Below are 13,494 nucleotides of genomic sequence, written 5' to 3'. Positions count from 1 at the left end.
GCATTGTTACTACCTCTTTGGTAGCAGTCTAACCTTTCTACTCCAAACTATAATGAAAAAATAAAAATAAAAAATAGAAAGTCTGATCTCACTTTAAATGCACAGTCTAATTACCTGAACATAAGATGTTAACATTAACACAAAACTCTGACTCAGTGAATCCTTAAAGCTGCGTGAAGGACTGTCATTTTCAGGTGTGAAAAGCACCAAGGAAATTTTATTAAAATTTTAATTAATACTAGCTTAATATTACTACATAATAGTCAGGACAAAAACATATCTATCTGTACCAAAAAAAGACCACTCAGACAAAGAAATCACCACTGGTAACCTTTTTCCAAATAAGCGTCAGCCATTCATTTTCAATTTGCTGATCTTTCTCTTCTCTCTTTGGTTAACACATTCCTAGTTATGCACTTTATCTCATTTTCAAAGAAGGCCTCTATTTATGAAGAGTCACAGCCATTTTCTTCTGGATGGAAATGCTGCCCTCAAGCTGCCATTGTAACCTGAAACGAGGATGCTTCATTGCTTCAGAAAAGACCCCAGGGACTCTTATTCATACACATATTTATCTTCTTCGTGATGTACACACAGATTTCCATTGTGAAGAAAAGCTGTGTGATTCCAAAAGGCTGTGCCTTTCAGGAAATTAACATTTTTTTCAGGATTGAGATTAAACTGCAGCATTTGGGGGAAGAGAGGAGGAATCTTACCAGAAAAGCACTTTGCTACAGTAAGGAACTGGACAGAGTCAGATCATGGTTTCTTCCTCTTCATTTCATCTCCTTTCAGATGTCTGCTCCTTTCCAGTCCCCCATCTCTGTCCCCAAAAATCTGTTGGTTCTCAGCTTTATTCTTGACCCTCAGCCACAATCCTGCTATTTTCCTGCACACTATCCAGAACATTCATCTATACCCACATTTTTAATAGCATTGTTAATGATTTGAGAGGATTAAATCACAGTCAAGATAATGGCTGCAAAAAATTAATAGACATGATTTTTATGATATAATATACTAGTATACTAATCATTTGAACAGTTAATTGAAAAGCACTAAATATTTTATTATTCATTCGGTATTCCTTCTCCTTTTTACCATTCATGTTTCTGTTTATTTTTCTTCTTTTATACCTTTTAAAACTACTGTTCCATCCTAATTTATCAGTAATATATGCAGCCTACTGACATCTCACCACAGCACTTTAAAAAAATATTAAAGAAACAGGATTTTGGAGGGCACACTGATGCAGATGAGATGGGGAACGCAGATTCCATTTCAGTATCTAGAAATCCTGGTGATGAAGGAGGTCTTATTTTTTCCAATCATTTTTTTAAAAACATGACTTAAATTATTGTCTCTCTGAAGCATGCAGACTCATTGTGATAAGCAAGCTGAGACTCTTAAAGGGACAGAACACTGCCGGTTCAAGGACTCTATTTTGGTCTCCAACATTGGCTCAGACCCCTACAATTGGATCTATCATAAATCACATTCTGTTTCCAAAAAAGGTTATATGTAATTTATGAAAATGAACTGGTGGGTTACTGGTTTGTTTGTTTCTTTTGTTTGTTTGTTTTTGTTCATTTTGTGTTTTTTTTTTTTTCCTGGCACAGTCGCTCGGGTTTTTTTTTGTTTTGTTTGAGATTTCGCCTTTAACATCAGTACTTCTTTCATAGTACTTGAAAAACGCAAGGCATATCCTTCACACAGCCAATAGCTAGCAGAGTAATACACCAAAAATAATTATGTTGTCTGGTATTTGTAAACATGGCCAGGAGCTTGCTTAAGTAACAGACTTTAATAAATAAATGCATTGGCTGAAACAAAATCAGTGCTAATTCTGTTCAGTTTGGGACAAGTTTTTAGATTTTGAGTATGTTTAGCACTTCAGAAATGTGATTTAGAAGGCAAAGGAAAGGCTGTTACTATATTAAGCAACTTTATAATGCCCCAACCCTGTGATATCCATGCTGTTACAATCTTCCTGCGAGGACAGTCCCATTAAGCCATGTGATTATCCTATGACAGTTAGTATAGTTACACACTTACACAGCTACATAAAGCTGATACTAAATTATCAAACCAGCCAAAGTTTAGCAGAAAGCTCCACATAGTCTGTGATGACTGCATGCAGCACTTTTCCAAAGATCTCTGCCTCATTCAGCAAATGAATACTTATGCAGTCTTTTCTTTATATTTCCCGCAGAACATGTGGCCCCAAATACAGAATTTCTCAGTTCTGTGTAGGCCTCTCTCAAGAGTTCCTCAATAAAATGTAAATGTATTTTTCTTAAAAAGCAAGAATAATGCCAAAATCTATGAAATAAGGTACTACTGTTTCTTGTGCTACTAGTTTCTTATTTTTCTGAAAGGAGAAAAAAGGCAGGAATTAGCTACCAGTTACAAAAAATATTACCAGTATCTTTGGATGCTCATAAAATGTTGCTATGACCTGACTTGCAGATCACTATCCATAGCACTTTTAAATTTTTTACATTCAAAGCACAACAATGCCCTTTGACTTTCATTTTAAGTGCTGAAATCTCAGATGTGTCTGTCTCTGCGAACTTCTCTTTCAAGGAGTACTATGTGAACCAGTGCCTGAGCGCATAATGGAGCTCCCCACTGCAAGGATCTGTCCCCAGGACATCAGCTGCAAGTTTGCATGGCTAGCCCTCTCTCCTCCTCTATTCTGATTTATGCTCAGAATATTGCAAGTATCTTCAAGTAGTCATATGAAAATGAAGGATTTTATTTTCACTTTGACATAGTAAAAGATTTATCTCAAGTGTATATATGGAAACATAATGAAGACATTTTTTTTCTTCATTTGCAATTAGGTATTTACTTTGGAATTTTTAACACTTAACCCCAAACACACATACAGCCACACTTAAGACAGGTCTCTGGTAAAAAAACTGAGGCCTGAATTTTCAGATGCACAGAGCACCTGCAGTTCCTGTTGACATCAGCTGCCAGGCCCTCAGCACTACTGAAGCTCTGCTCTTAGTTTATAGAGCACCATAGGCATATTCATTCTTTAATGAGCAGTTAGCACCTAGGTGTACTTTAAAGTGATAAAGGTGCAGATAAAGGAAGGAGAAAAAAGGTAGAGTTAAACTATCCAGAAAACCTATTAGTTCTGTTGTTCTCTATGCCTTATCAATCCTGTGTTTGACATCGTTCAGCTTAGCTGATATGTTTGAAGGTTAAGTATAAATGGCACATAAAATGTATCTCTAACCATCTCTTCCTCTCACATAAAGAACCTTGTTTACCTTTATGTAAGTACAGCTTGAAGAACAAGTCCGTATGTTCTATCAGTAAGGACAATGAAGGCAAGAAGCCACAGGAAAAGCAGCTCTCCTGGCTAGCACTGGGAGCTGTATCTGGCCTGCAGCTATGGAGACAAATGCACGCCTAAGAGCAGCTGAGTAGCTGGGTCCACCAGCGTGGCTCCTGCTGTCTGCATTGGAAGCAGTTGCTGGCCAGCAGGTTACAAAGGAAGAGCAATCCTACCCTTTCTAGGAAGATTTCTCTGTGTTCACCTGTACTCCTTTCCTTATTTTCCAACCCATCAACTAAATTCTTCATTTCTGATATGCATTGTGGAATACTTTATGACCACACAAAATGACTTTTCACTTGCCAAAGCAATGCTGTTTTGTACATTCAACACTAACTCCACCAGCCAATTCTCACCTTTACTTTTCAATCCTCCACTTGTATTCACTTGACCCTCACATAATAATAATAATAAAGTTGAACTACAGTGTTGTATAATATTACTTTACTAATATTTAGTAACAAAAAGCAATTAAGTCTATTTCAGTCTATTACATATTCTGTGTGAAAAGGGCAGTCTTGTGCTTTTCTAAGAGGGAATGAGCCTGTCACACATTCACTGTACAACAGCACTGGTTGAGCAGTTCTCTGAGGTTGTAGATTTTCAGAAGTAAGGCAAGAAACAGAAATATTAGCAGTTCTTCCACAAACAGCATCAAAGGTGCCACTCAGGACTCTCAAGGTAAAATTCATTCTAGTTCTAAAGACAAAGCAATTTTAGGGGTATTCTTGAATATTTTGGCATTGTAGGAAAGACTTAGAAAATGGGTGCTACATTTATTTCTCTTGCAGTAGAGCAGTTTGAGAGATGAGTCAACAATTTCACTGTTGTGGAACAGAACAAAGCAAATATTAGCAGAAAGGGCATGATATTTGTTTTTGTGCACTGAGTTTTAAAAGCACTTACATAGTGACACTATTTTTGTTGATTTGTATCTGGTAAAGTAAAACTATATTTGATAGGTTCAATTTTCAACCTGTGTTATAGCTTGAGAAAATCATGCTGAGTTATGCTGATGACATCAGCTAATTGGTCTTATTAGTTACAACTGTTGAATGTAATCCTTACAAGTAGAAGAGCTATGTTTTCTTCTCATGAATGAACCTTCCAGACTCAGCCCTTTCTTCCAACAGTCAGTACAGACAGCAACCTGATAGACATGATGCAAGCCTTGGATCAAGCTAGTCAATGTTATATTTTAGTTTGTCTGAATGTCATTCTTCAATGACTACGTTCTCACTGTGTTCTCCCGGTATAAGGTCCTACCCACTAACAGGGAGCAAAAGGGCAGTTTTGCATCCTTGGTAGCTACAGAGCTCTTGTGAAAATAGGTCCACCAGCATGGGACTACAACCACAAGAACTGAAAGCCTGTAGGCAAGGACCAGCAAGTCATACACGGCTATCATACAGGTGGGTCTCCTACCTTTAGATCTGCAATGGCCAGAGTGTAATGCTGGCACTTTAAACTTTCCTATCCACAGGTCTGCAAACTGGGATCATTTCAGAGTCACTGCTCAGATTTCTCATTTAAACAATGATCCCACTGGATTTATTTGTGACTTCTGTCTATCTAACAATATTTTTATTCTTGTCATGTTTTGAGGATGAGTATATTTTCCAGAACTCATACATGAAGACAGAAGACTTGTTTTAGGAACATTATTACTGCTACAATGAAGCGTTACATATGATAGCTTTAAAAGAACAGAAGGCTCCCATTCAGATACCTACTGAAGCGGTACTGTGCCTGTACAATTGGACTGCTCAAACTACTTCACCAGTGAGTTCAAAACAAAAACTGCCTGAAACAAAAGGGCTGGAAGGGTTAGCAATGTTCAGAGCCTCTAATATAGCAAAACCCCTCTTTTGTCAGATATCTGAGACTTCCCAGCGGAAACATTTTGTATCCCTGCTGAATCAACAGGTGACTTCAGAGAAGAATCCAAAGTGTGAGACATTTTGATTCATGATTACCCTGAAGAAGGAATATCATATGCTGAGATGACAGAAAGTTATGAAGATTTGATAAAATAATTTCTGTGTCATCACTGTCTTGATTCCATACAATTAAGGGCTTATTCATGTCATGCTCAGAGTGGATAATGACAGGTTAATGTTACACAACTTTCTATTTGAAAGACTTTTTAGATGTTTATTATACTTTCCTCAGATTTACAGCTTATAACTGAAGATTCCCATCCAAATCTGGTGTGGTTTTTTTTCTCTCCAGATGTATTGCTGGTATCCTTCTTCATCATTGTTTTTGCACACCGCTTACGCTTAGCGACTTAAATGCAGACATGAAAATGAAAATTAAGGAGTGCAATGCTAAATAAAAATAATTAAGTAGAGCCTTTTCATGCCTCTTATTTTAATCTCACCAAGAATACTAACACTCAGCTAATGAAAACTCAAAAATAGCTTTTAACATAAGTAAACAGAGGCACATAAGTTGATGAATATCCTCAAATCACATAAGGAGGCAATAACAGAAATACGAGTAACATCCATAAATACTGACTTGTGATTCTTAGCTTTAACTGCAAAGACTTATGTCCTTGATATTAGTACAAATATCAAAGAGACTAACAACTGTAAGAAGAATTACTTTATGACAAAGGACTGGTGTTGTCAAAGTAATGATATTACAGCAGTATATCAACAGAAGAATAGCTATACTAACATCTATCTAATCCTATCCTATCTTCCGTTACGGCCAATAAGGCTGGTTTAGAAGGATTATGAGTATATATCATATACTGATATTTCTCCAGAATAGTCTTCCAGCTTCTAGCAATCCATATTTTAGGCACTTTCTGAGCCAAAGCTGTATACTTATATTTAATATTTTTTTTCTTTCAGCAATTTATCTAATAGGTTTTCTTAATCAAAATAATTTTTTCGTATGTCAAATACTAAACCTAAACTTGGAGGTAAGGAACTCCGTTGCTTACTTTGCTCTGAAAGAAAGTGGATCTCTTCTGTGTGTTTCAAACTGAACACCCACTAGCTTCTTTTGGATTCCCATTCATACTAGAATAATATTACTTTCATTCTAATTCCATAAGTTCCTGGTACTTAAAATATTAGCACCATGGTAGGTGTCATGTTTATTTATTTGTAGTTAAAAATCCATTTTAGCTTTTACAAAAATGTAATGTTTCAAACAGATTCAGTGGATGGAGCTGAATGGGCTCAGGACATGGTTATTTCATAGTTTTAGTCATGAATTATTACCCTGAAATTATTAACCTTTGTTATTCTATGAAATCTCTGTGTATTTAACAGAGCTGAGAGCTTTTTGCCAAACTTAAGAGCTTAACACCGAAGACTTAAAGCTTTTCTCAATGGCTTCAGAGAGAAGGTTCTACGATAACTTTCTATCTCAGACTGATTTGGGAGAAAATAATAACAACAATAATAATTCAAAGTCTTTCCAAAGCATGAAGTTGTTTACATTGTTTTCCAATAGTGAAAAAACTGTAACTAAACCATAAAGTCTTTTAGAGAAGTCATATTGCATCAGGCCATTTTAAAGCCTTGAAAATTTCATTTGCAGAAGCCTGAATGAGGTTTGCCAGAGGATAGCAATACATGGCTCTAAGTATTCAAATCCTGAAGCCCTCTGTCATGATGCACTGAGGCGCCTCCCAACAGTGTTCCTACTGTGTTCACTGGGACTATTCTGCCAAAGGGGTTGAAGACAATTTCTCCTTCAGAAGCAAAGATTATGAAAGTGAGACCAGAAGGATCATAATAATTGAACAGAGGATAAAGCATTACATTCCTTTGCCTTAATACACAGTTCATTACCAAAAATGCTTTTCTCCCCTTGAGTTGTGGCAGATCTCTGAGAAAATAGTACCTCTAACAGTTACTTTTAATTTCTCAATTCACCTAAGGTACAAAGATCTGTGTCATAGTCACCACCCCAGAAATCTTTCTGGAATCTGTGCAATGGAATTTGCATTTCTATCACAATGCTTTTTAAAAACATTGTGGTTAATTAAGTACCTGAAAAGCTTGTACATCTTTGTTTGATAAATATTTTCCAGTATTCATTACAATCAGATAGTGTTTTTTTCATAAACTCTCCACTGTAACCCGCTGGTACTTGGTATTTTAGAAACAAATCAGAATGTGTTTCTGTTACAGTTTAAAAGTTGAACTACAATCATGTAGGTGTATCTGAGCTTGCATTGAACTATCTTAAAAAAAAATACTGATAGCACCATAGCCCTAGCAACATATGATTTCCTACAGGCAAGCTGCCACATTTTTACTTTGGTCCTAGGAAGGTTTTTTAACCCAGATTGAATTTTTTACTACATAACTGCTCAAAGATCATCTCCACAGGAATGTTAAAGGGACTGAAACTGAACCAACTTCATGCTACTAAAGATAACCAGATTAGAAAATAAATTAAATATCTTCAATGAGGCATTTTCAGAAACCAACAACAGACTCCCTCGCTGAGAACTTAACAGTCTCTAGAAGCTATATTTTTTGAATAAAATATTCAATAAAGGCAATGTTCTGGGAAAAAACAGGAAAAAGAAAATAGAAAAAGAAGAAGCCTTTTGATAGAGACAAGTAACGGTTTTAGATTAGGTTTTCCTCTTCCATCTTCACATTTAACAATGTGACATTTGCCCCCAAAACAGTGCTCTAGCTTGCATTAATATCCCTGAGTACCACGTGCCCTGAAAGCAGTTGTTTTTGTAATATTTTCATAGTAGTTAATGTGAAAAAAAAATTAAGTTCTAACAAAGTGTATCATTGGCACACAATTCATTCACTGCTCCACTATAAAGGAGTTTCCCAGAAAGTCTCCCCAACAGCATCAGTAGAAAACAAATATGTACATACATACATAAGAAGTTCGTGTTTTTTAAAGCCTTATCACTGAAAGTGGTTTACAAAGGAGCTTGCTGCTAAATTAAAGTCTACTCCCTCAAGGACTCTTATGTCTCTTTCAAAATGTTTTTAAAGCATTTTCCTTCAATAGATCACTACAACGCCATGTAAAAAACTGATTAATAAGAATTCAGTGAGGAGAGAGAGACATTTACCATAAAACCAGGAATGCTTTGAGCTCTGTAGAGATTCCTTCTGCCACACAGCTTGGCTGGAAACATTCCACTGGTCCCACAATGCACATGTTTCAATTACAAACTACAGATTTTATCAGAGTTTAAGTTAATTATTTTATACCTCTGAGATGAAAGCAATTCATGTTTAAAAACAAATGTACATATTTCCTATTTTAAAGCAAAATATTTGTGCTTCCAAGAATGGGCTGCAAACCCTTTGGAATGATTTTTTACTTTTAACATCATTGTGATAAGAAATCTATTCCTCTCCTGTGGTTTACCTCTCTTGTGTTATCAAGCCTTCACAGCATAATGAGATCAAAATTACATCTCATGGCAGTCTATTATGCTCTTGTTATTTACAGGCTTTTTAGAAAAATAAAACCTCTGCACTAGCTTTTGTAAAAATGATCCAGTATGTATTTTCTACCCACTGCTGTTTTCAATGTCCAAACTGTATCAAAGTAAAACAGCCCAAAGGAAATGAAGCAGTTTCTGTCAACATCCCCAATGTGCCATATGAAGTATACATCCAGTATAATACTTGAGATTTATATGTTAATAATATCAGCTTGTATTTAATAAGTAAATCATATATGTTTTACAAAATAAAAAGAATCATCAGTTATCACAGATAAATCTCTAAAATTTGTTACTGAACTTTATGCCAAAACCAAAATTATAACAGTATGGACATGTATTTTCAAAACTCAGTGTTAATAATATAATACTCCATCCAACAAATCAGTGATTTTCAGTCTGTCTTCTCTGAGAGTACACAAAGCTATGACATCATGCTGTCTAAAACTGGTCAAGAGAAAATTTGTTTTTAAGCACAAATGTCAAAAAATAAGATTAATAAGAACTAATGTGGAATTAACTTCCATTGCCAAAAGGTTTTTCTATAAGGACACATGGAAAATAAAAACTTCAGATTTTTGAATTAGGACATACTACTGGTCTATGAGATAGGGGAAGAAACAGAGACTGAGGTTCTTCATTTTGTGCTCTTGCCATGGCATTGCCACAGAGCTATAGGGAAGCTCACACTGTGCATCAACAATGATCAGTTTAGCAGTCTTTGAAATAGGAAGGACAATGTTTGTTAATCTAATTTAGTAAAGCACTATGAGATTTACTTCTAAAAGTTTATCTATAAATGTAAAGCAGACAGTAAATATCCTAAAGCAAAGGAATGACTCATCAGCACTGAGATAATTTGTGGCAAACACTCATTACTTCAGTTAATTTGTTGAAAAAAAATAAAACCATAACAAACATTATCTGGCCAAAATAGTACTGAACACAAAGGGCATTCTGGAAATAATTTCTGCCCTTCTAGTTTCATACTAATTGTCATGTAAATTAACAGAGGTAAAAATCACCAGCTGGAAAAGGAAAATGTTTCTTTTGTTTCTTGAGTGGGCCTCAGAAAAGTCTTCTCCACTGATTAACTAACATTGTGTTTGTTTTGTAGACAGTAAAATGTAAAAAGTTTTCCTTTTCCTGTCAAATGATGAATACATGTGGAACAGATTATTTAATACCACTAGACCACCAGGGAAGAAGATTTAGGTGAGCAGCAGCAAAGCTGTACCATTTATTTTTTACCATACATTAAAAAATTACGTTTACAGATAATTGTTTTTCTCTCCAATAAACCAAGATAAAAAAAAAAAAATCAAGGCGAATATTTAATAATACCAGACCACCAGGGAGGAATTTAAAATTGATTTTTTTTATGGACAAATTAGATTCTCTTTTTTCTTTCTTTCTTTTTTCTTTTAAATTTCCAATTATTTTTAACTGCAATTTGTGGAGAGAAAATCTGAAAATAGAATGACAAAATGAGTTTTCAGCTGGGGGAGTTTCACACAGATTAAGTTGCCCTTTTATAAGGGTAATTAGCTAATCAAATAGTCCCTCAACTCCAGCAGTTTTATAACACCTGTGTAGCTGCCCACATGTTATATAATGTTTTGCAGCTGTAGGTCCTCCTAGGTCTGGTACTATTTCTTAGTATTCTTTGTCATTCCTGCTCCCACTGAAGGCTGACACTACTGCTATCTGTTTCTGTAGGAGTGTTCCTGGGTACAAAGTTATTGAACTTATTCACTTTCCTGCCAGAAAAAAAAAATGCATTTTATATAAACACCTATTTTCAATTCCCAATTCCAACTTGAAATTGAAGGATTGTGAGAAAGGTCATTTGCCTCTGTGACACTCCTTATGCTAGCAACCGCCCAAAATACTAGAAACATAAGTAGTCGGCTTGCTTATGTGAGAGCTCCAGATGATTTATCTATAAAAGGAATTTGGGGCCAAATTCTCAAGTCAATATTCATTAGCTAGACAAAGCTGATATGGGCTTCAAAGTCAGTAGTGATTTTGCCTAAGTAAAAACAGCAAGCCCGTTGGGATCTGATAAGCATCTGAAGCCTCAGATTTACAAAAAGAAAGAGAATTAAGCCACTGAATGTTTAGCTGTTTGTCTATTACAGTATGAAGGGAACCAGAAGTTGCAAGAGGAGTCCATGCTATTATGTAGCGCTGGTCAGGTTCACACTATTTTCAATTTGAAGAAAACCAACAGTTCTGCATGCACAGCAGGGCCATAAAAACATGCAGTGACACATGAATGTGCAGTGAACTTTTTCAAATGTGCGCTGACTTTTTGAAATATAAATGTTGGCTACTCAGCAACCACCTACAGCTTGTACTGCCACTGCTTGGATCTGTGTTTGCTATCTCATAAAGTTGCTATAGATTTTTTCTTTTATGCTACTTCAGAAAGAAATATAACTGCCTGGAAGTCAACATTTGCTACATACACTCTAAACTCTATCCCAATTGTTTTGTCCTCAAAACACACACCAACCAACCATTAGATTAAATGGCAACAATGTACTCCTTAGGAAGGGCTTAAAAACTTTTGTAGGTTGCTCACACATGACCACAAGACTCAAGCAATAAAGCACTCAGCAGCCTACACTGGCATACTGCCCATCCATCTTGTTTGTTTCTAAGGAGACAGGGACCTAGTCTGGAGAGCTTGTGCTTTCACAGCCAACTGCTCCTGGCATTGCTGCCCTTGGAAGTGTGTGGCATAGTGTTTGCTGTGGCCTGTTGCTCTCAGTACCAGCAGATACTCTGGTATCTCCTCTGCGAAGGCAGAGGAAGAAAGCCCTGCTCTACCAAGAACAGTTCATTTTACAGTTCTTACACCTCTCTTTCCCACAGCTAGTTCTCATCTTAACCTCCCATGCAAAGGCAGCTGACTTTCCCTTCTTCCTCTTTCTCTTCTTTCCCCTTCCAGAAGATTCAAAAAGCCGAATAGTAACTTCTACTTGGAAGAAAAAAAGGGTCCCCAGAAAGACAGAAAGGGGCAGATAGAACCATATACCTGCCCAGTCACCAACCACAGACTCAACAAAGATGCACATCCAGAGACCTCTTATTTCTAATCTCTTTCACCTAACTGAATGCCTTCAGAATATTCATTCCTCTTATCTGACTAAGCTCTCCCCCAGACTTTGCATGCACATGGCAGAAGTGATTTCTTAGGATTTCTTACATCAAATGCCATGATTTCTCAGACCTCGAGTTCTCCAGAGCTCTATTGACTCCAGAAACCTCCACCTTCACCTACAATCTTTTACAATGCTCCCTCTGAAGCCCTACTGACCAGTGTCCACTTTCAGATCTACATCTGAACCTTCCTCCCCCCTATCATCTTTAGACTCCTCAAAGCCTTCATTCTGTTCTTCCCCCAAAAGTCTGTGCCACTGTAGAATTAAATTTTGCCCGCATTATTAGTTCTACTGAAGAGTCAGTCCAAAGTTCATTGAAATTGTTTGAAACTCTCCCAGAATGCTTAGGAGGGTTGTTTGTTGTTGTTGTTGTTTGTTTTGGTTTGTTTTGTTTTTTAATTAAACCTTTATCTTGATTATAACCTTCCTATACTGGGGAAAAGCCAGGAAGTTTTTTTCCTATACTGTTCTCAAAACCTAGAAGGTGAAATGGAATGTGCTGGTAAAAACCTAAATCTGAAAACAATTAATAATTTTTGATGAGATACATGAAATTTCACATATTTAATTTGTGGGCACATCAAAATCTTAAATTTTAAAAAGTAAATCTTTATTTTTCTTCAGCTGTAGCTGAGAAGGCAAAGCAGTAAAGAGCACTCATGTTCACAAGCCATTCAATATTACTCTATGTGCTTGTAAACAAATATGGTAAGTAAGAAGGAAAAGGAGGGAGAAAATATGTTTCAAATGAGGTTTGAAATGAGAGGGAGAGTCCATGAAGCAGAGGAATGGGAGTTACATACACTTATCAATAGCAGAAAAGACTGTTATGAGCATATGAACAAGAAGAAAAATGTGCATTTCTCTTCCCTCTCCTGATCTTTGATCACAAGCAACATTCGAAATTTATTCAAGTTCTCCAACAGCAGCAACAACAAACTGATTTTTAAGGAGACTATGTAAATGCAACAGCATATATTTTGCCCTTGCCAATGGAAGTTGCTTTCACCTGCAAATTTAAACATTAAAAATCAGCCCAATCAAGAGGCTGTGCTTCTGCCCCCAAAATGCGTCTTAGTGCATTGATCATAAGGTTTTCCAGTTCTTTAGATGTTGTAAGGGTTGTTTCACATTCCTCACAGAAAAAGCCTCCATTTCCTTACTCTTCATAGCACGTACATGAAGAGAACAAAATAGATGCAAATCACTCTGGAAAAAAAAAAAAAAAAAGAAAAGAAAAAAGCTAAAACTAGGAGAGGCAAGTAGCATAGCATATAGCAGTTGCCCAGAGCAACATCTATCTGATGAATGAAATAATGACGATGGACAACAAACTAATCCCTATTCCCAAGGTAAATTCTGGTTCACTAAGTAAGTTAGTAAAATCATCAATATCATTATTACATTTACCTTACACAGCAGCTGCACTGTCCCTGCTGTTATATTTTATTTTGACCACCTTAGTAAAAAATCTTCACCATAGTTATTCAAATGTGTAGGCTCTGATATCAAAGGAG

The 13,494-nt window shown here is 36.2% G+C and overlaps 1 long non-coding RNA gene across 1 annotated transcript; it reads left to right on the top strand.

The window, feature by feature from the left end:
- Positions 1 to 582: 582 nt before the first annotated feature.
- Positions 583 to 5,687, top strand: LOC121072401. The gene is made up of 3 exons (XR_005821191.1): positions 583 to 736; positions 4,958 to 5,134; positions 5,228 to 5,687. It is a non-coding gene; the product is annotated as an uncharacterized LOC121072401 (long non-coding RNA).
- The last annotated feature ends 7,807 nt before the right edge of the window (positions 5,688 to 13,494 follow it).

Source organism: Cygnus olor, chromosome 6, assembly GCF_009769625.2.
Source record: "Cygnus olor isolate bCygOlo1 chromosome 6, bCygOlo1.pri.v2, whole genome shotgun sequence".
NCBI classification, from domain to species: domain Eukaryota; kingdom Metazoa; phylum Chordata; class Aves; order Anseriformes; family Anatidae; genus Cygnus; species Cygnus olor.
Note: the sequence above shows the minus strand (reverse complement) of the source record. Positions and strands in the feature narration are given on the sequence as shown.